The sequence below is a fragment of the Ornithodoros turicata genome, chromosome 3 (genome assembly GCF_037126465.1).
Source record: "Ornithodoros turicata isolate Travis chromosome 3, ASM3712646v1, whole genome shotgun sequence".
NCBI classification, from domain to species: Eukaryota; Metazoa; Arthropoda; class Arachnida; order Ixodida; family Argasidae; genus Ornithodoros; species Ornithodoros turicata.
Window position 1 is genome coordinate 104,474,082 of NC_088203.1, and position 25,025 is coordinate 104,499,106.

Here is a 25,025-nt window from a genome sequence, read left to right on the forward strand (position 1 = left end):
ACATTCAGGATCTCCAGTACATGAATTGCGACACACGTCAGCACTCCCATTCGAGCTCCTGAATAACAGTAGTCGAATATTCACGCAGCAGCAGAAATCGTTCTGACACGGCTTGAGTATATTTCACGGCTCGCTCTCACAAGATGTCAATTCTGGACGTGAAAGAGGTTTCCTCCAGAGTCTCGAACTTCAGCAAACGCGCTTTGATGGGTGACGCAATGCAAGCAACGCATATGGTGTTCTCTTGTTGGTGGTGTGTTGTCAGATTCTGAAGTTCTCTCACTTGGAGCCGCTAGGCAGAAAAGGGGGCTCGTGTGTGTGTGATGCGCAGCTGCATGATTCAGACAGGATTGGTGACCGAGAAATGCCAGCGTAATACATGCATTGACGCATTCTCCGTCTCAATTCCTACTCAAAAGAGACACGTCACGATCCTTTAGCGTCCTTTTCATGCACCTGTTTTAGATGCAAAAAAAGAAAGAAAGAAACGCATATCGCGTGACATGGCAAAATATGTGACAATATCGCGTAAATTACCGTGTGGAAATATCCCATTTTGTGTGATACAGAATTACGAAAGAAACAAAGAATTACGAAAGAAAGGGACGGTTACGACTCGTGTAACGCGAAATTCAGCGTCAGTATTGATGAATATTGATGAGATTGAGTATGAGTATAGCTAGTATGAGCTAGAAACTTTAGTAGCGTTCACCCTCTGGGCATAAATGCAGAGCAGACCATCCCATGAGACTGCTGCCTAGTTAGCGATAGGTAATTGGAACAACTCGTCCACTTCGACCAGCACTCCGGCATTAAGTGAACGCGATGGAGATTGCTTGGAGCAGCCAGACGGAGCTCTAAGTTGGTGGTTGTTGGCGGATTAGAGGCACCTAAGTCACTGTTGGCGGGATTGGAACGCATCGAAGGCACGGAAATTTACATTTTTGAATTTTGTCGCCTGGAAATTTTGGACAATTTTTCCGGAGTCGAGGAAAAAAACGAAAAAAAAAACTCTTTTTCCCAAAATTTCCAGTTTTTTTTCGGGGCTTCGCATCTTTACAGAGAACAGGGAGGGTGTTTCGACAAATTCGCTTTGCCAAACCACCTATTTCGTGTGTTATCCCTATTCCTTCCCACTCTCCAGAAGAAGTTATCGCTATTCCTTCCCAGTCTCCAGAAGAAGTTATCCCTATTCCTTCCCAGTCTCCAGTAGAAGTTATCCCTATTCCTTCCCAGTCTCCAGAAGAAGTTATCCCTATTCCTTCCCACTCTCCAGAAGAAGTTATCCCTATTCCTTCGCAGTCGCTATAGTTAAATGGCAGACAAACCCGAGACATCCTCGCTGCCAGAGTCGTGGTCCGAGTAAAGACGATTCACGAGAGCGGGCAGTGGCGTCAAGAGTACTGAGAGAGTGGCGTTCCTGTTGTTGTTATTGTTTCTGTCTTCAGTGAGAAGTAGAACTTCAATGGGGAAAATGTGATGTAATCGACTCAAGCCTTAGAGCGGAGCAGGAAGCACATGGAAATGTAAAAGAGCGGTAGTGTGGATAATACAGAGAAACGAACGCTGATTATTTCCTAAAATGCAGAGTAATAGAAGCTACACGTCTCGATTGGCTGGTGAATATAAGGAACAATAGGATTCCATGATGATGATGATGATGATGACAGATAGAAGTACACAATGGGGAGGTTAGTCTCCTCGCTTCAGTCGGATGACTGGCTACCCCAATACACCGTAAAGCAAAAAGAGGAAGAAGAAAAGACGAAGGGAACGGCGGTAAGAAGAAAAGTTCCGTCGGTGAAAGAAGAAGACGAAGGGCCCTAGTCATAGCAGAGAGTCAAGCACCGCACTTATTTTCCCATTTTCCTTTTCTTTTCCTTCTCTTTTCTTCCCCATTTTTGGGATAGCAAGCGGACCTCCGTCTGGCTGACCTTTCCTTTTTTTATTTTTTTATTAATAAACATATCCCGCCCTCCCCCTGTGTGAGTCACAACACAGTGTCACAATCGTCGGTCACAATCACAAGGCAAAACGTACAGACGCAATAGTCCTGTAGTCCTAAGGTATATTCTTAGGGATCTTCGTTTTCAGGTTAAACCCGATTTTTCGCGATAGTTTCCCCCCGAAACAAGTTTTCAAGAGTTGGGGTAAAATCCGATATCTATACCCGAAATGTTTGCTGTCCTTCAACTTGTTGTTCTAGGTAAACCGTCTGTGAAGCGAATCACAATATCAGAAAAGAGCTATTTGTGACAACCTAGTTGTCCTCCTTTTACGATCCCCTCCTGCGGGAGTCAAAGACGAGCTTTTGTGCAGCTCGGAATTTGCTCGCTGTTTGAATACCGCGGTCACTCACTGCCCCAGTTTCGAACGGAAATTTAAAGGTTCCCGTTTCTCGTCTCAGTGTCACAGCAGTGGGTTCTTTAACGTGCCTGTCGTATCACTCAAAAATTCCCCCCCCCCATGACATATCAAACAGAGATCGTAGTGCCAGATTTCTGCACAAATTCTCGTGTGTAAACAGCACCCGATTCCCCCCCCCCTCGAATTTGAAAATATAATAAAGCCCGAAATCGAAGAACCCTACACTCTTAAAAATGAACTTCACCACATAGCACGCTCCTAGCCAACCATCACCCCGAATGACAACGTTCTCGCCCTAGATTTGTTGAAAACGGGAGGAGGAGCCTATTTTGTGCCGTGCATAATGGCCACAAAATAGGCTCCTCCTCCGGTTTTCAGCAAATCAGGGGCGAGAACGTTGTCATTCGGGATGATGGTTGGCTAGGAGCGTGCTATGTGGTGAAGTTCATTTCTAAGAGTGTAGGTATTCTGTCACATTAGACTAATCAATCAATCAATCAATCAATCAAACTAATCAACTTCCTTCCTTCGTAGGCTGTCCTTAGCCTTTCAGACTTGTTTTCTTTATTCCGCGTGCTTAGAGACACCTCCATTCAACCCCCGAGCAAAATACCCAATCACCATTCTAGCTACAACCTCCCAGGCGCTCCCCTTCAATAATATTATTCTGCTCTTGTTGAACAAACACCAACCAACCCTAATCAATGCTAATTAACCGAAACTTCCACTTATCTAACACACTAACTCTTCCCAACCCCACAAGGGCAACCTTGAACCCCAAAGCAGTCATGCCAATCACTATACGCACTCAAAACAAAAAGGCGTAGAAGCGCCGCTTCCTCAACGCCTCCTCGCGCCCCTATTAAACGCAGATAAAAAAAAAAAGCCCACACAGAGAACAGCGTGTCGACACCAGTGTGAACATTATTGTTGCTCTTCATTTCATGTAAACACATAATAACACAACTGAAAATCGATGCCCAACATCGCGTGTCAATAGGGTTGCTAGAAGAAAAACTTGGGTGTTAGTCGACGAGTTTCTATGTAGGTCATAGCCGGGAGGCGTTCTGGCGTCGGGCCCGATCGAAGGCCCGCCCGGCTGGATATCGGGATCGAAAGACGCGCCGACCATAGCGGCTGCCTTTTGTACTCATCCTCGCCCGACACGGGGACGCTTCGTTAAGTCTGTGACGTATTACGGAGCGCGCGCATAGCAGCAGGCGTACAACCACAAAATGTTGCGCTTCCGACGCCATATCTAAGCGAGGGTCCGACCTTCACGGCTTGTTGCAGTGGTCGGGATCGCACGCTCCTGCACAGGTCCAATGAGAAAGAGGCGGGTCCACAAAAATTCCGCTACGTAAAATGTGTGCCCCAAGACTATCATGACGGGCATCATTCATGACCACATCATGGAGAATCACGTAATGTTGAGTGGTTGGCTGTGACGCGATGTGACGTTGCGGCTCATGTTGAATGATGGGATGCGAGTCGATATCCAATTATGGTTTATGATTTTCAAGTCGAATGATGGGTTATGATGTTGATGTGATGTCATGGGCTGTAGTAAGCATGTGATATGGAATGAACATAAAGGCAGCGGCATAGGCATCATCACAGAGGACTTGACAGGACGAGCGCTTCCGCGATGTGGAATGAGTTTCTGGAAAAGTGCTGACCTATTTGTGGTACCATTGTGGTACCATATTGATACCACGTATCGCAGCTTTTTTCACTGGGTCTCCCACACTGTATTGCATCGTCATACAATGTGAATAAAAGCGTTCATCTCTATTCAAGTGATAGTGCCAAATGTAGTTATGGTTCCAAAGTAAGGAACTACCCGAACTGCACGTATGAGTTGACACGGCTGCGTTCCAGAACTTACTCGGGTCGACCCGAGAGTAGAGAATAGCTACTCACCGCGTTCTAGAACCTACTCGATGACGCCACGACCCCCGTTTCAAAAGCGGATCTCCTACTCGAGAGTAGCTACCCGAGATCGACTCGCTCTACTCCCTATCGGACGGGGGTATATAAGAGTAATGACGTCAAAGCTGTCGTCTGCATAGATATCGTTGGTCGTCTGCTTTTGCTGCTGCTCGTCTCAGCTGCATCATAGAGGACGCAGGAAAGTTCCAGCGCGGATTATGCGATCTGATGTTTTCTTCGGGGCATGCGCGGAACCATACATACAACACACATCAACTCGTTCCATGTGAAGGTCGAAAGCTACTTCTATGCGCTTTAAAGTTAGCTGCGGACCAGACATTCGAACATTCCCACCATCACGATCACGTTCAGCATCGCCATCGCCGCTCCGATCATTCCCATCATCTCTCATCGTCATCACTCATCATTGTTGCGGACCAGAACAGCGCTACCCTTTCTCGGAATGTGCGGTAGATACCCCTAATTCACGCCTTTATACTTTACGCATGAATACTTTATGAACTCACACCTATGTCAGCACTGTCACAGCAAAGTGAAGCAGCGGCCAGCGGTGCTGATATCCCGGAACCCAAATGTCACCGTCGTCTGCTGCAACCAACTCGAGGATCGCCTACTCTCTTGGTCACGTGGCACAGCTCTGTCACGTGACTCTACCCCACTCTGGGGTTTGTTTTGGAACGCAGCTTGGTAATGCTCTATAATTCTTACAGTGTTTCGGATCGTTACATCCTGGTTCCACTTGGCTCTAGGATTCCACATCGCATCGCACACTGGACAATCTGGAAAGATTCAGATGACGAGTCAAAAGATGCAAAGAGTGGAGGATTCCTTGTACATCATTATTCTATACTGCATTCTGCCCAGTGATATGGCCCTTTTTTGCCCCCCTCTCGTTTTACCCACCATTGACACACTATTACCAGAGTGAACGCAGAGCCGCTTTAATAAATCTCAGACGCCATTGCGCACGCATCGATCTCGACGAGATAATTGCAAACGAAACGCAGCGTGAAAAAAAAAAAGCTTGCGCATAAAATATTTATACCCCCGGCCTCGTGGTGCCATCCTATTATTTGTGGCCAACGCTAGGGCATCTGCATCACAAGCGAGAGGAGAACGAATATTGCTCCTGCCAGGATACATCTAGAGGGAAATGCGTAGGTAGACCTTCACGAGTGGTTGCAATGCTCCGGTACGTGGGTAGCCAGGGAATATTGCGAAAGGTCAAAAGAAGCTAAAATGATTGAACTAGACAACGCGTTCAATGAAGAGAACCCCGATCGGGTAGCGTTTTGTCAATGATTGAGAATGTTGCTTTGGCGATGTTCCTTTTTCTTTCTCTCTCTCTCTTTTCGAGGTCGAGAAATAAGTCTATGAAGATTCAAAATAACATACTTTAAAAGTATGTTTTGAAGCGTTGTTCTAGATTAACTATCGTCCAGGGTAGGTGCTGGCGGCGTCCTAGTCGGCTCCCTCAGACCAGGCGCTCATGACCTACGCTCACAGTGACCTGGTTCGCAATTGTGGGCAAAAAGATGCGAGGTAACACTGACAAAAGCTGTATAGCATTGTTACAACAACAACAACAACAACAACAAATAAGTGAATGATAATGAATGGGATAGCATTGTTACGTAGACGTCGAAAAGATACCATTATCGATTTAAACATCAGGAAAATCCCCAATTTTCAATCTAAAATGAGAGGGAGTCTCGGAATAAATATTTTCTGTGTGTGTGTATGTGCTTGTGTGTTTCTTTCTTTCTTTCTCTTTTTTTTTTTTTTTGCAAGTGTATCATGTAGTAAGATACAGCGACTGCGGGGATGGTGGGGCAGGCTTCTGTAAAGCGTGCTCTGCCGCAATAACGTAAAGCGTGCGGGGAAGCTCGCTTTACACTTCTTCCAATATTTGCGGGACAACAGCAACAACAACAACTTTATTTTCGACCTTGGAGAGTGGGGAGTTTCATTGCCACAGGCGATACTCTACCCCATTGCTGGATGGAATGGGGGGAATAAAATAACGAGCCCCTTCGCAATAACGATCGAAGTGCGATGGTGTCCAGAAATGTCAGAAGAGCTTTGAGCGCAGAGCGTTGCTGGGCTGGATTGGGCCAGGGACCAAGCAATTTCGATAGGGAGAAAGGGCGAGAGTCCAGCTGACGAAGAGACGCGGAGAGTGTGGCCTTTACAGCTCAGTGACGTTACCGCTTGAGGCAAGTTGACTCTATCACCTGCTGCCACTGTGGTGCTCTTGAGGATCTGGAGCACGTTCTTCTTCATTGCCCTCACTACGAACCTTCCCGGACAGCAACGGTTACTTGTAGCTTCGAATAACTGCTTTTGTCCTCCCTATCTTTTTCTCTTCCATAACACACACACACACACACACACACACACACACACACACACACACACACACACATACATTGGATGGTAACGCTTTCCATAACGCTTTCCGCACAAACCCGCAATGTTGATCCTGACCATCAGTAGGAGTTTTACGGTGCAAGAAAATATCTCACGCTTTATTGAGCTAAACAATAGTAAATTGATAAGTGAAAGCTCGTTTGCTCGTCAGCCATTCTTTCCGAGTGAATGAGTTTACAACAAAAATGGGCACACTGAACGTAAACGGTAAGCAAGATATATCTGAACTAAAACACCATGTAAAAGTGTGTAACGATTACATAGTTATAAGTCCCTAATGCCACAATGTAGATGGGTAGAAATCCAGCGAACCGGTAGAGATGGAAGGTACACTCTTAAAAATGAGCTTCACCTCATAGCACGCTCCTAGCCAACCATAATGTCGAATGATATTGTTATTTGCCCTGATTTGTTGAAAACGGGAGGCGTACGCCATTTTTGTGACACTTATGCTGTTCATAATTGTCACAGAAAAGGCGTACGCCCCCCGTTTTCAACAAATCAGGGCAAATAACAATATCATTCGACATTATGGTTGGCTAGGAGCGTGCTATGAGGTGAAGCTCATTTTTAAGAGTGTAGTTGCCTCAGGGCAGGAGCCACCGATATTTCGAACAGAGACTGTTCTTCTTCTCGAACAGTCTCTGTTCGAAATATCGGCGGCTCCTGTCCCGAGGCAACTCCCTTCCTAATGCCACCAGTATCATTAAAACTACACTCTTAGAAATGAACTTCACCACATAGCACGTTCCTAGCCAACCATCATCCCGAATGACAACGTTCTCGCCCCTGATTTGTTGAAAACGGGAGGAGGAGCCTATTTTGTGTCGTGCATAATGGACACAAAATAGGCTCCTCCTCCCGTTTTCAACAAATCAGGGGCGAGAACGTTGTCATTCGGGATGATGGTTGGCTAGGAACGTGCTATGTGGTGAAGTTCATTTTTAAGAGTGTAGGGATGTGCCAATAGAATTCGCGAATCCTCGAATCCTCAAATCCTAGGCAGGGATTCGAGATTCGGGAATCCTAATCCCAGTGGCCAAAACGGCGAATCGAATCTTTCGAATCCACCAAACACTTTTTATTCTTTCTTTTTCAAATTGCTGCCCCCCGGAGTCCGTCGAAAGCCTCATTGACCGACGGGTGTTTTCTTGTTTGTTTGTTTGCATTGCTCTATAGACTGAAAGCGTTCAGGCAGGAACAGTTACATTACAAGTTTAAAAGTAACATGGTTTTGTTTTTGATTGTTGCTTAGTTTTACGGAAATAATTCAGACTCGAGAAGTTATCTATGTATTTCTTGTAGACCTTGAACAAGTTACGTTACATTACGTTTAAGAAGAACGATACGGGTATATTTTCTCCTGAAACTGCACTATTATTTAATTTGTTTTTCATTAAAGAAATGTATCATATTCTGCTTCAAAACACTTTTCAGTAGAGGTGTGTTTTTTTTTCTTTTTTTCTGGCTTATTAAACTCTTTTTAAAGAAAGGATTCGAAAGATTCGAGATTCGTTAGATTCGTGGATTCGCAGAAACTTGCTTGGATCCGGATCCGGATCCGGATTCGGATCCGGATTCGTAAAATTCTGGATTCTTCCCATCTCTAATTAAAGGAGCTACACTCTTAAAAATGAACTTCACCTCATAGCACGCTCCTAGCCAACCATCATCTTGAATGATATCGTTATCTGCCCTGATTTGTTGAAAACGGGAGGCGTACGCCTTTTTGTGACACTTATGCTGTTCATAATTGTCACAGAAAAGGCGTACGCCTCCCGTTTTCAACAAATCAGGGCAGATAACGATATCATTCGAGATGATGGTTGGCTAGGAGCGTGCTATGAGGTGAAGTTCATTTTTAAGAGTGTATGAACTATACCAAGCGAGCCCGCCGACTGTGTCGGCTCCAAACGGCGGTTTCAACGTGTTGTCTGCGACACCTTTTTGTATAGGTGAATTTGATAGGTGCGTATCTTCAGCACATAACATGCTCCTAGCCAACCATCTTCCCGAATGACAACGTTCTCGCCCATGATTTGTTGATAACGAGAGGCAAAGCCTATTATGTATCGATTATGCGCGGCTACAAAATGGGCTACGCCTCCCGTTTTCAACAAATCAGAGACGAAAACGTTGTCATTCGGGATGATAGTTGGCTAGGAGCGCGCCATGTAGTGAAGTTCATCTTGAAGACATATGTCGGCACAGTTCCCCTAGAAGTCGGCCCAGGACGCACATTTCCCCAGGGCGTCAGTCGTGACGTTGCCCACATACGTGAGGCCGACAACGGCAAGCCCTTTCACCATCACCACCACCACCACCACCATCATCTTGAAGAGGGTAAAGCATAACGGTGTGTGTACCTACGCGTTGGCGTCTGATTGGGTGCTACAATTCTTCAGATGACGTAACGATGGATAGAGGTATCTGGACGGCGGTGCGTGTACTCGCCCGAATACGAAAGAGAGTGCGTTTTCGTATTAACGTTGCACAAGTTATGAAGGAGAAGAATTGAACAATAGATTGTAAATAGAATTACGAAGCGTAGAAGAACAATATTACATCTATTAAACCCGTAACTAAATACATGCAGATAGGAGTTCTTACCTCATTTAAAACAGTTGCACGCATACCCTCATCGTCCATACCTGCCGTCAAAAAAAACAAGACAAATTCTCCAATTATTCAGGGCCAGGAATCGGACTGACGCCGATTAACGGTGTGGCGTGCCAAAAACTCCACTTCGCGGTGAAACGCTGAGATATAGGGAAGGCAGTCATTATACGCCGCCTCAAAACGGGAGAGCCGGAACATCCGTCGCAGGAGCTCCTCGGCATGTTAATGCGGGCTCGCCGAGAATAGACAGCTGCCGTGCGTATAAATCAAACCCTTTCAGCAACGCCGCTGTTTAGCACCTAACGGGGGAACGCGTATTGCGCCGGTATACAAGAGGCCGCTGTTTTCAATGTGGGGATCAAAGAGTTTATTTTATTTATTTTTACAGCTTTCTGTGTTTCAACAACAACAACAACAACACAGATGAATTGTTGATGATGTGGGATGTTTCCCTGCGTTGAGCGCAGGACCCTAGCCCGCAGTGCGCCCCAACCTCGGTTTTGTCCGAGTCTCACACACTTAAAAATGAACTTCACCGCAAAGCACGCTCCTAGCCAACCATAATCTCGAATGATATCGTTATCTGCCTTGATTTGTTGAAAACGGGAGGCGTACGCCTTTTCTGTGACACTTATGCTGTTCATAATTGTCACAAAAAAGGCGTACGCCTCCCGTTTTCAGCGAATCACGGCAGATAACGGTATCATTAAAGATTATGGTTGGCTAGGAGCGTGCTTTGCGGTGAAGTTCATTTTTAAGAGTGCAGGACTCGTGAACGGCAGGTAACGTTGCGCTAGCGTTTATTCTCTTCTTTCTTCCCTTTTCCTTTCTTTTTGTTTGTTTTTGTTTTTCTTTCATTTTCCATTCTTTTCGTTCCTTTTTTCTTTCCTTCCTTGTTTTTTTTTATTCCCCCGTTTTTCTTTTTCCTTTCCTTCCTTTGTTTCGATTCCCCTTTTTCTTTTTCTTTCCTTTTCTTTTTCGTTTCCTCCTTCCCCCTTCGCTCCTTTTTTTTCGGAATAGCAAGCCGGCTCTTTGTCTGGCTAACCTTTCCTTCCTTTTTTTTCATATATTCATATATTCAACATATTCCCCCCTACCCCCACCAAAAAAAATCACATGAAAGGATGAAGGGGGAAGGAAAACAAAAGAAACCCCTACCTCTGTGTTTCAAGATTGCATGGAAGCCTACGAAATTTTCTTGGTTATTGCAAATTTGGTGTCTGATGACTTTATTTATTTTATGTTTACGATCTTCATTTAGCGTCTCGTGTATTTGCGTGTTCAATATTTTGATCTCTACTAAAGTATAGTGTCAATTTTCGATATAATTTCATTTTCAGCATCGATATTGCCGGGAACACCTTTATTTTTAAGTTCTCCACCGAAATAAAACAGGTCAAACCAGAGATAGTGATATAAAGACAAGTTAGATAGGAAAATACAGTGCAATGCGGCGATAATTTATTTCGCGTGAAGCTTTGTCCTTATCTTTAATGTAATTAATCCTGTTCGCTAGGCCAACTGCTACCTTACCACCATATGCGTATCTGCACAACCCTCAACCACAGAACTAGTCTGGTAGTCGTTCTTTTTTGTAACACGAGAGTGCCTATGCCAAAATAACGAATGATATGTGTGAAACAGAAGAAAAACAAAATAAAACAGGCACTCTCATTTCCGAGAAGAGGGCGGAACGTAGTGCATTAACGTTTCATGTATCAGCAATACAAATGAGAGTCTCTGCTTTTTTACTTTGTAATAATAATTATCATTATTGCTACTTCCGTTCGACGAAGCAAAGGTAACTCAATCTCCTCAACAATGCTGGCGCTAACGGTGTTCCAGAAACCACCGTTATTAATTTTCTGGAAATCAAAGCGGATATATATATATCTGATACTGCGTGACAGCATTAGACTTGTAAAACTAAACCACGCGCCGTCCTTTTAATAAGTTTGTTTTAAAAACTTTGCGAAGGATACCATGAACCTCAGATTGATGAACATTTGATCTCGAGTGCTGCGCAGAGAAGCCTGATATTTTTTAAAAATATGTTTCATGCATTTAGCGTAATTTCAGAGATTAACGCAGATTGGATGCGTCGTTCGGATAATGGACTGCACCGTCACCGTCGCCACCACCACCACCACCACCGTTGCATTTTGGAGTCCACTTCTGGTTGGGGTTTGTCGGTACGGTTCTAGGTTCACCTGTATTACAGCAGAAAAGTTTCGAACTGCTTTAGGGAAGCTAGGTTTTGAGTTTATCGATATCACCCCACCCCACCCCACCCCATCACCATCCAATGTATGTGTGTGTGTGTTATCCATATCTTTGAAATTATTTAATTTGAATGAATATATTGAAATTCTTATGATCTTGCTCGCATTGCCTAACAAAACAATATTTAAAAAAATCTATGTTACTAAAAGGTAATTGACAATTGTATACAAAATGATATTGGTTGGGGAAACCATCAGTGCGCATATACTGGACAGCGCGAGGATTTTACACACACACACACAAATAGAGATACGATGATGAGATGGTGCTGATGCCGGCCAGCAGGCTGGGCGCTGCCCCAGTGCCACTTGTACGTGATGAGAGATGATGATGGATATGATAAGGGGTGCGGTAATCAAAGCAGGGTGGAGAGGCCTGTTGATGACAAGAAGTCCCAGAGGTGACGAAGACGGTGAGGATTTTACGAGTTACATTCGGCTTGCCTTTTTCTGTTTCTATCAGGGATAATATACCTACGGGTATTTCTTAAAAGAAACAATACACTGGAAGGTATGCGATCCAAGGTCAGTATTTTTTATTAAGTGCTCTAAAAATGGCTTGGTCCCAGGCCAAATTCAGCCCAACAATGCTCTGCCCTCAAAGCTCTTTTGACCTTTTTGGACACCATGGGACTTAGATCCTTATTGTGAAGGGGCTCATTATCTCATTCCACACATCACCACCAGCAATGGGGTAGAGCATCGCCCCTGCCGATGAACCTCCCCATTAATCATATCATAATAAAGTTGTTGTTTAGGTGCTTTGATGGAAAGTAAAAATGTGCATGTTACCTAGATATTCCTGAAGTATCACTACGTAAAACTATATGCCAATCTCCATTCTTTCGACTGCATGGCCAGAAATAAAAAGAATAGGGGAATAAAATCTACCACCAATTCTTTTTTTTTTTCTGTGCGGCCGGGACAGAATAAAAATCAACGAAAGTAAGTTCTACTCACTGTAGTTAGCCACATCCTTGCTATTCCAAAACTATTCGAAAAACGAATTGCTGAGCGTCCGAGCTTCGTGTTGTTCCACCTTAATCTCCAATATTTATAAGAGTCTATGCAATGTCTATGCTGAACGATATTATTAAAATGCTGTCTCCAGAGCAATGTATAGAGGGAGGGCAACTTTGGGTAGGCAACAAGACTGCAGCCTCTGCTTTCCTGAACTGGAGGACGGCACGTTGCTCGTGGGAGAGGGAAGGCCGCGAAATGGGAAGGGATGGGCCGTTAACAAAATAAATAAATAAAAAGGACAATAAACAAATAAACGCATTCGCTTTTTAGCAGCGTAGCACGGTCTTGTGACTCTTATCCAACCTTGAGGGTGGACATCTTCAAACAGGTCAGTCTTTTTGGACGACCTTCTGACGTTGGACGTTGCCACAGCTGTAGACTACGAGTATCTCGTCGAGTTGCGGTTCGCGATCAGACATGCTGGTAGCCTGCAGAGCTTGGCCACCTCGCGTTTGCCTCGCCTGGAGCGTCCCTAAGAACCTCAGCGGCTGTGTGGTTATTCAGGATTGGTTATTCACGTTTACCACATTCTCTGCCCAAAAATGTGCACATTAGTATGTACGCCGACGAATATGCCTATGGTCTTCTGGAGTACAATTACCAGCGTTGTAGCATCGCCTCCAGAATGCGTTAGATTGCACATTTACCTTTTTAACCGAAAGGGTCATGGATGTATCCGCTGAGAAGACTGTTTTCCTTCGCTTTACTCGAAAAAAAAAAAAAGGCACAGTTTCAACTGAGACTTAGTGACCAGGCGAAGAAGAGGGTGTCCCATCAATCAGAGTGTGTGTGTGTGTGTGTGGGGGGGGGGTCAATCTCTTCATATTTTTTTTTTCGTCAACATCAACTATCGCATTGGCCTTTTCCTGGACGTTTTCTTCGTTATTTTCTAAATATTTTTTGTTGTTGTTTTGATGTGTTCGTTTCTCTCTTTTTTTTTCTTTTTTTGCGAAGCAACAGACACGTGGAATTTTGCACGCATAGACGCGCAAGGTAACACCTAATACCGTATTTTGGTCGTTCGCGGTATTTATTGGCTGAAAAAAAACGAAAAAGAAAAAAAAGAAAGGGGAAAGGTCAGCCATGCAGCACGCCGTCTTGCTATTCCCTAAACAAAAAGAAAAAAAAAGAATATAAACAAGGACAAAAAAGAAACAACGAAAAGACAAATAAATAAATAAATAAACAAATAAAAACAAGAAAAAAATGAAAAAGACACTCGGCTCACAGGGAGCCCAGGAGGCCCGTATCACGCAGAAAGCGGAGCACCGCTTTTGTGACACTCCACTGGCTATAGCTCGCTGCACAGGGCCAAGGAGTATTGCGAGGGAAACGTCTGTCCGTCCGTCCGTCCGTGCAACACGTCTGGCAACACCTGAGAGGTGTTGCCAGAGCACGGCCCGATGATGGTGGTGACGCTGGCAGTGGCTGTGCCTCGGGATTGACGCGACTCTTCGAGATATTTACTCCTCCCGCTTTCCTTTCAAAGAATGCATATGGCACCGGTAGTGGCGAACAGTTCCTCTCTTTTCGATGCCTCTCCAACATCAGAATGGGAATTTGAGAGAAAGGGAATCAAACCAGCAACACAGCCGAAACTTAGCAGGCGGAAAACGAGAAGGCGTTCTTTGGATACTGTTATCTTATTGGTGAAGTTGGGTGAAGCAAAAAACCGGCGTGATGAAAGTTCTGCTTGTCAAGCGTACAGTTGTGCAACGCGGGCTACGCCACAGTACTGTTCGCATAGAGCTTCGCTTCGCTTGTTTCTGTTTTTTTTTTCTTATTATTTTTCTTATTTCTCGGTATCTTAATTCCGATCCCCGTAATTTGTCAGGCAACTAAAATCAATGACAGCTTTTCAACGAGCCCTAACGCAGCTCCGCATATTTTTATTACGTGAAAAATAAAACACGATGATAATGATAGATGATGATAGATGATAGACAGACGATGCCCATCTTAGAATCAGCATGTTGGCTGGAAACCCCTGTTTGCAATGTTGACGTTGATAGCCTTTTCTTTTCTTTTTTGCACCATCACCACCAGCCTGCGTGATCATATTTGGTGGAGATCGCAGACGAAACCGACGGGCATCAGGAAAGCTCAGCATCTTTTGAGAATGGCGGTACGTGTTTTTTTTTTTCTTTTTTGCGTAGTTCTACTTGCACTCAAATGTTCTGATGTTCTTAGAAATGCTGTGATTGGTGCTGGATCTTATTTGTAAGACGTTTAGTCTTTCTGGAGCGAGTGTTGTAAAAGTATACGCTGTAATCTGTGTGGTTGTCACTGAGTTACCGAAGCCAATTCTTCATATACTCTTTACAAACCCACTTGCTTACTTTTCAAGCACCGACAAAGAGATGCGCAAGTTCGACGCTACAGAAAGTAAATTCAAAGCATGGCACTAAAAGATAAAGGTTGGTAAATTATTATCTGTGTCCTATGACTTTCTGCATTTCACTTTACGGCCCAAAAACGCCAAGAATATCTTAATTCCTTTTTACGAGGCTCATACACACGGTGTATAATTTCTGACTATTATCTGTCACCTTGGGTTACACATCGTCCACAGACTTTCTACAGGAAAACGCGTACCGGCTACACAAAGGGTGCACAAAATCTGTCTGCATCAAGAACAGGCGTGTAGTGTTCATTTCGAAATTCTGAGTATTTTCTGTCATCTTGGGTGACAATGGTATGTAGACAATCTATAGTAAAATGTGTACCAGTTGCCTACAGAAAAGATCAGGGGTGATAGAAAGGACATAGAAAGTATGTGCGTATTCTGTTCTGAAAATGGGAGGAGGCGCCTATCTGGAACACATTATCTTGTCCCAGATAGGCACCTCCCCCCTGTTTTGAACAAATCAGGACACAGAATGATATTATTTGGAATGATGGTTGGCTATGAGCGTGCTATGTGGTGAAGTTCTGTTTTAACAGTGTGCAGGGTAACAGGAGGTACACAGACCTTCTACAGAAAGCGTCAAACTTTCTTTTCTCTTTTTTTTTCTTTTTTTTTAACGTCCACGACTTTATCTTCTTCTCTTAAATGCAGAAGCTCGAGTACCCAGGGGAGGGGGGGGGGATATGTTTATTAAAGTAAGAAAAGAAAGGTTAGCCAGGCAAAGAGCTGGCTTGCAATTCAAAAGAAAAAATGGAAAAGAAACACACACACACACACACACACACAAAACGAAAAAGAAGAGAAGAGGAGACACTATAACAACGTGACAAAGTCACATACCGTATCCAGGTATCCAGTATCCAGGTTCAGCCGCCGAGTCTGCCTTTTGCTCTTATCGGACAACCCGGCCCATCTAAACGACACGAGCAATACGCAACTACAAAGAAAGTGAATTTGGAAGACTCAACATACGTAAGAGAAGCGCAACAACCACAGAGAGACGGCAAACAATGAGGAAGAAAACAAACACAGAAGGAGAAGAAGAAGAAGCAACACAGAGGTCAGGACTAGCCTGGCCAGCCGGCTTTAGTCGCTGCAGGTGCAAAGCCACAAACAGATTAATCCGTCATAGGTGACCATTAATCCTTCCTTCCCTTTCATTTACTTCTTCTGCCTCCAACAGGTGGCGCCCAGAACAGATTTGCTCTCTTTCATCTTTATTGGGCTTCCCATGGACGTCGTTACTCTTCCTGTTTATTAGTACGAGTTCTCCTATTACATTAGAGGGCGCTACCTGTGCGCACCGGTCGACTACTTTGTCAATAAGAGCGCGGAGGAAAGAAAGTGTGAGATCGGTACGTCGATTTCGTTTTGCTTCTGGAAGTATTGGAATGCAAAGGAACGCGGTAAGCTACACGGATTAGGGTATGTGCCAGAAACTGATGAAACTTGGAGTGTAGGGTGTTATGAAATTTAAATTATCAGATCCGTTAAATGAATTTAGAATATGCTAAAGCCGCAACACAGGGAAAGGATATATCGGAAATTTAGGGTGAGTTAGTTTAAAGCACAGGAGTGTCGGTGCTCTTCTGAAGCACGTGATACAGTGTTATACTCAAGTGCAAAAGCAATGGGGCAGAATTTTAGAACTGGCCTCAGTTGCCGACTTCTTTGGGGAAATAAAGCGAATCAGTAAATTAAGGGTATAGGGAATAGTACATAAAAACGATAAGGAAGATAGGCTCACTAATTCTGTGACCCACCTAATCGGTCAACAATACAAAAACTTATTTACGAAAAATTGAAGAAACGCGAACCAAATTTTGTTACAATTAAATACTTAGAGGCAGAAAATATGAAGCCAGTGAGAGATATAGAAAGGGGGCTATTCGTATCTTATATAATAACAGAAAATTACGAATTTGAAAAGGAAAAGTTATTCAATGTTAAATAATCTTAAAATTGCTTGCCCGCAGTGGCCTTCTGTAAGCCAACGTGAAATGTACGTACGCTGAGTCAAGGAGAAATTGAGTCCGTTTGGATTAAAAAAAAAAAAAGCTTTGAGAGTTTCTTTATTGCTTTTTGGGTCAAACCTGTAAATCATTTTGTTCTTTTTGCTGTTCCGACTACTGTTGTTTTCCTCCAAACATGAAAAAACGATTTGCTCAATACATCATGAATATAACGAAACCTCAACAACGAAAGGCCTTGAAAAGCCAGGCCTTCTGCTTGGGACTTCCACGATATCTCACGCAGAGATCCCTCTATTCCTATGTTTGGGCAACGCGCCACTATATCTGTTTCTGCTACTATAGCTGTTTCTTCTGTATTTTTTTTCAGAATTTTCTGTATCCCAGCTGTTTGTATCTTCTTTTGTTTGCTTGAAAGCTTTAGGGAATAGCAAGCCCACATCGTGGCTAACCTTTCCTCTTTTTTTTACTTTGCACTAAACATATCCCCTCCCCCTACTATATCAATATATTTAAGTACGCACGCAAAATAATAAAAAAATAAAAAGATTATTCTCTTGTTTCATTTCATTCCAGGCATTTTATCATTTTAACACCACCCTTGTATTACGGACACTCAAACTACCATTACAGCAGCTTGCGTAGACAATGATGATGTTTGCAAAAATCAGACTGGAAGGACCTACGATCCTACGATTGAGAATATGACAGACATACAGGCTGAGCTAACCTCGCGAACTTCCGTGTACACATCAGCAGGTGAACGTACACTCTAAGAAACAAAAACAGGAAACTTGCTTTCCTATAGCCATCGCGCAGGTCTGGGAAAATTGCCAGGTGGCCTATTCGGAAGAGATCCCAGAAGCGCCGAGATTTCAGATTCGTCTCGGGCAGGCTCTTCTGAGCAAGCCGCTTATAAAGCGGCTAGTTTCGCACAGGTTGATGGTATTCGAAGGACATACGGAGGAACGTCCTTGTTTGACCTTAAAGAAGTTGTAGAAGAAAGAGATTTGATGATAGGAAGTGATGGGTTAAGGAGGATTCTCTGCAGTATTTTTAGGTGCTCCACCCAACCGTTTTTAATTTCTTTAGTCTTTGTTTCATTTATTATTCGTGATGGAAGACGGGGATGCTGTTCAATAAATATGACATTGATTTGTTTCGGCTCAGTTCGTTTGGTGTCGCTTTTACCTAACTTTTTGTTGTTGTAGGAAAATTTAATACGACGTGGAACGGTCAGTACATGGACAGCGCATCAAAACAATATTTACAATGTATGAGCCATGAGGCTATGAGGAGCGATATACACATTGCTACGCTTCATGACACAAAAGGGATATGCACTATTTACATTCGATGGAACATGAGACGAGTGATGGGAGAGATGAGTGATGGGAGGGGTACTGTTCACGGAGGGACACCTCGGACAGATACGGAGCCCCCTTGCACCAAAAGCGAAGGGTGGAACCGCCACCGCTGCAGAAACTCGTCGCCGCCGAGTGCAAAGAGTTCTTGTTGCAAGCTATTGGTCACGAGAATACGCAGTTGACGGACCAGCAGGAAAACGGGGATGTTCCGCCGCCGTTGAGCGACAGCCTTGCAACGGGCCTTCCACAACACTGCAGCGCCACACGCAGTGAATAGCACACTCAGCCTGTTTGGGCGCCTTTGATCACACTGCACGGGACAAAGGACATGCGTGCAATGTCTAACCAAGTGCCAGAAGACGCGGGAAATGCGGCACTCGTATAGCACGTGCTAGTTTGTTTCTGCCCTGCCGCAGTGCGGGCAGGCCTCAGTCGATGACCTAACTTTTTGCCTCTCATATGGCAGCATGGAGGGAGGGGAATCGTAAGGCCCGGACAGTTTTCACGGGAAGCTGTGCCAACGTGTGCCTTGGAGCTTTCGAGGGAAACCCATGGAGACACCACAGCCGGTTCACCTCCCAGTGCTCTAGTCGATCGTTTCGTCGAGGGCGACACGACTATCCTGCATATCATGATTGGTTTGTTTTGGGTCGTATTCTTTATGACGTTGACTGATATCGTACACCGTATCGTAAACGTTGATATCATGACAGCTGCATGTTCTCAGGCCGTTTTGTGCACGGCACCATTAGCAGAAAATAACTACACAAGCAGAGGGAAGGGACACGATTTTGGGTTAGTACAAACAGTGTGTCTCAGCGAGACTTCAGTCCCTGCGCTGGGCTGACCAGTCCCAAGTATAGACGAAACAGCTGTACTCGGCTACGAGTGCATGATCAATTTATAAACATATTCTCCATGTGCAGTCACAGAGCTTCGGCTATTTTCCCTTCGTATCCGTACTTTCTGGCTTGCACTGCGGCCGTCACAGATGGTGCCGTCACTGTGGAACACTGATGACTCGTTGAGACATACTGTTTGTGCCGACCCAATATCGTGCCACTTCCCTGCGCCAGTCCCTGACCAGTCCCAAGTAAGACGAAACAGCTGTACTCAGCTACGAGTGCACGATCAACTTATATAATATATACAACGTATAGCTCCGGCTAATTTTTTACCTTATATACAACTTATATATGTATTATTTACTATTTAGCAGTTTGTAGCAAAACAATAAACAAACAGACAAACATTTAACACACTCGAGAAGACTACGGGGGCGTAATTTCTTTTCCTGCGAACGCGCAGTAAAAGAAACAAGACAGTCTCCGTAGGTGCAATACACGGGAGATTCCGCGCAATCCAAGTTCCTTGTCGGCTGCGAAAATGAAGGCGATTGGATCTCCACAGAGCTGGCGCAAACTTGCTTTATCATAGCAGTGACCAGACGTCTCTGTCGATGCGAATAACAGCGTGAATAGAATAGAATTCTGCCGAGGAGCTCGAAACACATTGAGGGTTTTCTTTCGACGACAGTAGCATACCTTGTGATTGAGGGAACGAGTGGACGCACCATTTCTCCACCTCGAATGACTTTCCAACTCAGCGATATGCCGACTGCGCATGCGCCGGTTAAGTCGGAGGTAGTGCTCGTGTGCGACGAGTTTCGGACGCCTACTCATTTGGGATCTATTTTGCCGGTTTCTTCGCCGCTTCCATATTCATGAAGATTAAAAAAAAATGTCGGTCGAGGCATGTAGTTTGCAAGTTCCGTGGTGCATGCAAAAAAGTTCTCCCCAATGTTCTCGATAACAGGACAACATCGTTTATTGTGCTTCCCATTGTGTACCAACACAAGGCAAATGCAAAGCCGTTTAGATGTTTTCTTTACATCCGAGCACTTGTACCCATATGTTGGAACCAAAGTGACGTGCAAGTGAATTGTTCGCTTTTTGCACAAACAAGTGAGTCATATTTAGCACTCGCACATACATTCAAACTTTCGTAACATTCGAAAGTTTTCTTCAGGGACATCGTGGGGACACGGATTTATGCGCTACTGCGATTCTAACGTCTACTTCGTAGCGAGGACTCCCCCGAAGTCCCGCAGAAAGATCCAGGCCATTCCCGCACCCCTGCCACAATTTTTCTTACACTCGGCCCACGAAGAGAACTTGAAACTCTCCCTCGAAGAGGAGCGGATCAATACCAATAAGACCGCCGCCAGAACTATACACACTCAAAATTCCTATACCTCCATTACGAGGGTATCCCACCCCTACATAAAATGACGAAATACCCATCAGAATCGTCATTAGGGTGACGATGTATGTCTGAAAGGTCTGACGCCTTCACGCATCCAGCCACTTCGATAGAACCGGGCGCGCGAATAACTTAATGGATAGATACACGCAACTGGCGTTCCTATACAAAATGGGGGCGCTCGCATTATCCTCGCTTTTGGATTCGTGGGCGGCTTCTTAGTCGTCTTTTGAAAAGCATTCCGCGGCAGAGCTATCTATTGAAGGTCAGCGGAGCGTGAAGAGGGGGAGGAAACCGATGTGGTGCACAGAGATGGAGATGGAAGAAAAATGGGGAAACCAGAAGATGGGATGTAGTTCGTTTGGATTGCCGCGTCGCTCATTTGCTCCTTGGCTGTGGAGGCACATTTCGTATTTCTCTTTTTCGACTTTTTTCGTGTGTAATCTTGCTTCAATATCGAGGGAGTGTGCGCACTCGCGCAAGATGTGATGCGGGCTGTGAGGCGGTGTACTCAAAGATAAGAGATAAAGTTGTAACGTGGCATAGGAAAAAAAAGTAACTTCGATGGGAGTGTTGTTTGAAAGCCTGGGGACTGAAATGTGTGGCATTTACCAGAAGATTGTCTCGAGATGATCCTAGTAGCGGTCCTACACTCTTAAAAATGAACTTCACCGCACAGCACGCTCCTAGCCAACCATAATCTCGAATGATATCGTTATCTGCCGTGATTTGTTGAAAACAGGAGGCGTACGCCTTTTCTGTGACACTTATGCTGTTCAAAATTGTCACAGAAAAGGCGTACGCCTCCCGTTTTCAACAAATCATGTAAGACAACGATATCATTCGAGATGATGGTTGGCTAGGAGCGTGCTATGAGGTGAAGTTCATTTTTAAGAGTGTAGTAGCGGTCCTAGAACGGGTGATGCTACACTGTTAAAACAGAACTTCACCACATGGCACGCTCCTAACCAACCATCATACCGAATGATATCATTCTGCGTCATTATTTGTTCAAAACAGGAGGGAGGCGCCTATCTGGGACAAGATAATCTGTCCCAGATAGGCACCTCCTCTCATTTTCAACAAATCAATGCACAGAATGATATCATTCGGAATGATGGTTGGCTAGGAGCGTGCTATGTGGTGAAGTTCTGTTTTAACAGTGTAGGTATCCATAATTTTCTTACCTATTCACTTTCGACCCTTCAGGTCCTCTGTCAGGGGTACTTCCCTTTAGCTCTTGGTCCTCATTTCCTATGGAAGTAGAATTAAATAAAGCAAACAACCCCCTGAAATCTCAATCCCGTGTTCGGACACGGCCGAGGATGGCAGCAGTCTTGGTGGTACACTCTTAAAAATGAACTTCACTGCATTGCACGCTCCCAACCAACCATCGTCTCGAATGATATCTTTATCTGCCCTGATTTGTTAAAAACGGGAGGCGCACGCCTTTTTTTGTGACACTTATGGTGTTCAAAATTGTCACAAAAAAGGCGTGCGCCTCTCGTTTTCAACAAATCAGGGCAGATAACGGTACCATTCGAGGTTATGGTTGGCTATGAGCGTGCTATGCGGTGAAGTTCGTTTCTGAGAGTGTATAGAGTGTATGTTGCTTAGTACCAGTTGCTTAGAAAAAGAACCCTCAAGTGGGTAAAATGCAACAACGAAAGTTCATTCTGCGTCACATGATCACACTTGTCTCGTGACGCAAATCCACCAATAATCAACCAACTACAAGGATTTCGAGCAGCTCAAAATGCTTCTTGAAAATGCGAGCTTCTTCCTTTCGGGTTAAAGCTCGTTCTCTGTCATGCACTCTTAGAAATGAACTTCACCACATAGCACGATCCTAGCCAACCATCATCCCGAATGACAGCGTTCTCGCCCCTGATTTGTTGAAAACGGGAGGAGGAGCCTATTTTGTGCCGTGCATAATGGCACAAAATAGGCTCCTCCTCCCGTTTTCAACAAATCTAGGGCGAGAACGTTGTCATTCGGGGTGATGGTTGGCTGGGAGCGTGCCATGTGGTGAAGTTTATTTTTAAGAGTGTGTGATATCATATCGCACGCGAGTTAATTATTCGACAACGTCTTCCAGCAGAGAGAACGGTTTCATTTTTGAGCAGAGATATTTCGCAGTGCTCCTTTTCGCGCAGCGCGATCACCCAGACGAGAAACAGTCTATGTGTGAAATATCGGCCGCTCTCGTCCTGAAGGGCTCCTCCCATAAGATTTCCTCATCAGTTCGCTGGATTTTCTATCATTTTAACATTAACAGATTATTCCGTTTATTACGAAACAGAGACGACGTAATTCCCCATTTAAAACATTGTAGCGAGCTGTGTACCCACAATTACAGATTCCAATGCCAATAAATACGATGTTCCTTCCTTTAAAATCGAGCAGGGATTTAATTACGCTTCCACTTAGCCGGGGCAAGAGAACGACATCTGGCCCTAATGCGCCGAAATGCATTGAAGCATTCCAATTAGTTCCGCTGTCTTTCTTTTTCAATGGTTACTCGTTTTTTTTATAAGTAATCCAGCTGCTTAGAAACATAAGACGGAGCCGTTTTTCTAATGAGGATCACTCTTTGGCAAGAAGCTCTTTTCTGCCCCGTGTGATGGTAGTTGAGCGTGGACAATCATTTAACTGATACGAAATTCACAAAGACTAAGCTTTGGCGTAAATATTTTTAGCGTTTCTTACACGCATATTTATTTCATTATACATCGAGGGTCCTTTCGTGCATTGCCTACGGGGTGAGAGTTTATTTATTTATTACACGATTTTAATACCAAAAACAGTTCAGGTAGGATTGTCGTGAGAGACTTCAATACGGATAAGACAAGCCCCAGCCCCAGCCCTTTCATCCCTTCGCCGAGCAACATGCCGCCAATTTAGGCAGGTAGATCGCTAGATTCTCCACGTAATCCCCCCCCCCCCGCGAGAACAGCTGGTTCGCGGACTTTATGAAGGAAAGCTTCGACTAATCAGTGACGATAAACAACAGCAACTTTATTACGGGACGATGCCAAAACCCGTACGAAGAGTGTTATTCAGGATGTTTCCTTTCATCTGCAACAAATTTTCATAAAAAGGGGAGTTGCCTTAGGGCGGATTTACTTTTGCCATTGGATTATTGAACGGGGCTGCAGCTAGGAAACCAATATGCCCGCTATGAGCTCCTAAATGCTATCGCATCTCAATGACAACCTGCACAGCGATTTCTGCCGTGTTTATTTATTTTTTTTATCACTGCTATGTTTCAATACCCATATAATATATGTGGCAAGTATCTCTGGTTTCGTCGTGCTAGAATATGAACGTGACAAATGAAAGTGATGAATGTGCAACGTAGTTGTTTTTTTTTTTAACTGCTATCCATACAGCGAACGCTCCGATCCCCGGATGTCTTCAAGCTGCGGACTAGCGACATTTTATCCGGGGCTGCCGCCATCTTTGTAGACGGACTCGGATTTCAATAAAAAATAAATACATATTGTGTATACATACAATAAACCATCTGCCTGCGGAATGAGTAACGACAATTTGCGATTCCAAGCGTTGTTTTAAGATTCGAATCGATGGCCTTGGAACGAAAGAACGATGGACGTGCAAAACGAGTTAATAGGGCATTAGGCAAACAGACACGACACGGACGCCACATGGGGACGCCGTCTCCGCCGCTGCCGCTGCCTCAACCAGCCTTGACTACAAGCCTGGATAGGGGCGGACACTGACAAAATATGTAGCCGATGGAAGGAGCAACCCAGTAAGAGTTGCAACAGTTTTTCGAACTATGGCTGCTTTCACGGGCTGGAAATACACGACGTTTCCTCGGCTGATTCAATATGGCTGCCTCCGAGAGAGGGAAGAGCCCCGTTCAAGTGCTTTGCTTTCCTCCGATCCCCCTCCCCAGCTTCCCTTCTAGCCTCTCTCCGTATGATTTCTATGCGTGGCAACACAACCCCAGAGGGATAAATTGGGCAGTAATCTGTGATTGGCATCGTTCGGTTATCGGCAGGTTATTAAACAGCTAACTCGCATAACGGTCGACACCTCAAATACCTTTGACATGTTGCTTACAAATGTCCCTGATACTGCGCAACAGATAACGGTAAGCGGTACGGTAAACGGTAAGTTATATTTGCGCAATTTCGTCCGTTACGATAGCGTTAAACAAAAAAGATATGCGTCTATACTCTCGGGCTGACTACCACTCGTTTAATTCTGAATTGCTGCAATATTACTATACTTTCAGTGAGGGTTTCCATGAAGGGACTGTAGACCGCAAATGGATGTTCTTCCGGACAAAAAGCGTCTATTTAGGGTTGCCTACAAA

The 25,025-nt window shown here is 44.5% G+C and overlaps 1 long non-coding RNA gene across 1 annotated transcript in view; it reads right to left on the reverse strand.

Annotated features, from left to right (window-relative positions):
• Window positions 1-5,052: 5,052 nt before the first annotated feature.
• LOC135387608 (uncharacterized) overlaps window positions 5,053-25,025 on the reverse strand; it is a 358,849-nt gene continuing 338,876 nt past the window's right edge. Inside the window, exon 6 of the long non-coding RNA XR_010421233.1 lies at window positions 5,053-5,099. This is a non-coding gene — a long non-coding RNA (uncharacterized LOC135387608). The remainder of the gene's footprint in view (window positions 5,100-25,025) is intronic.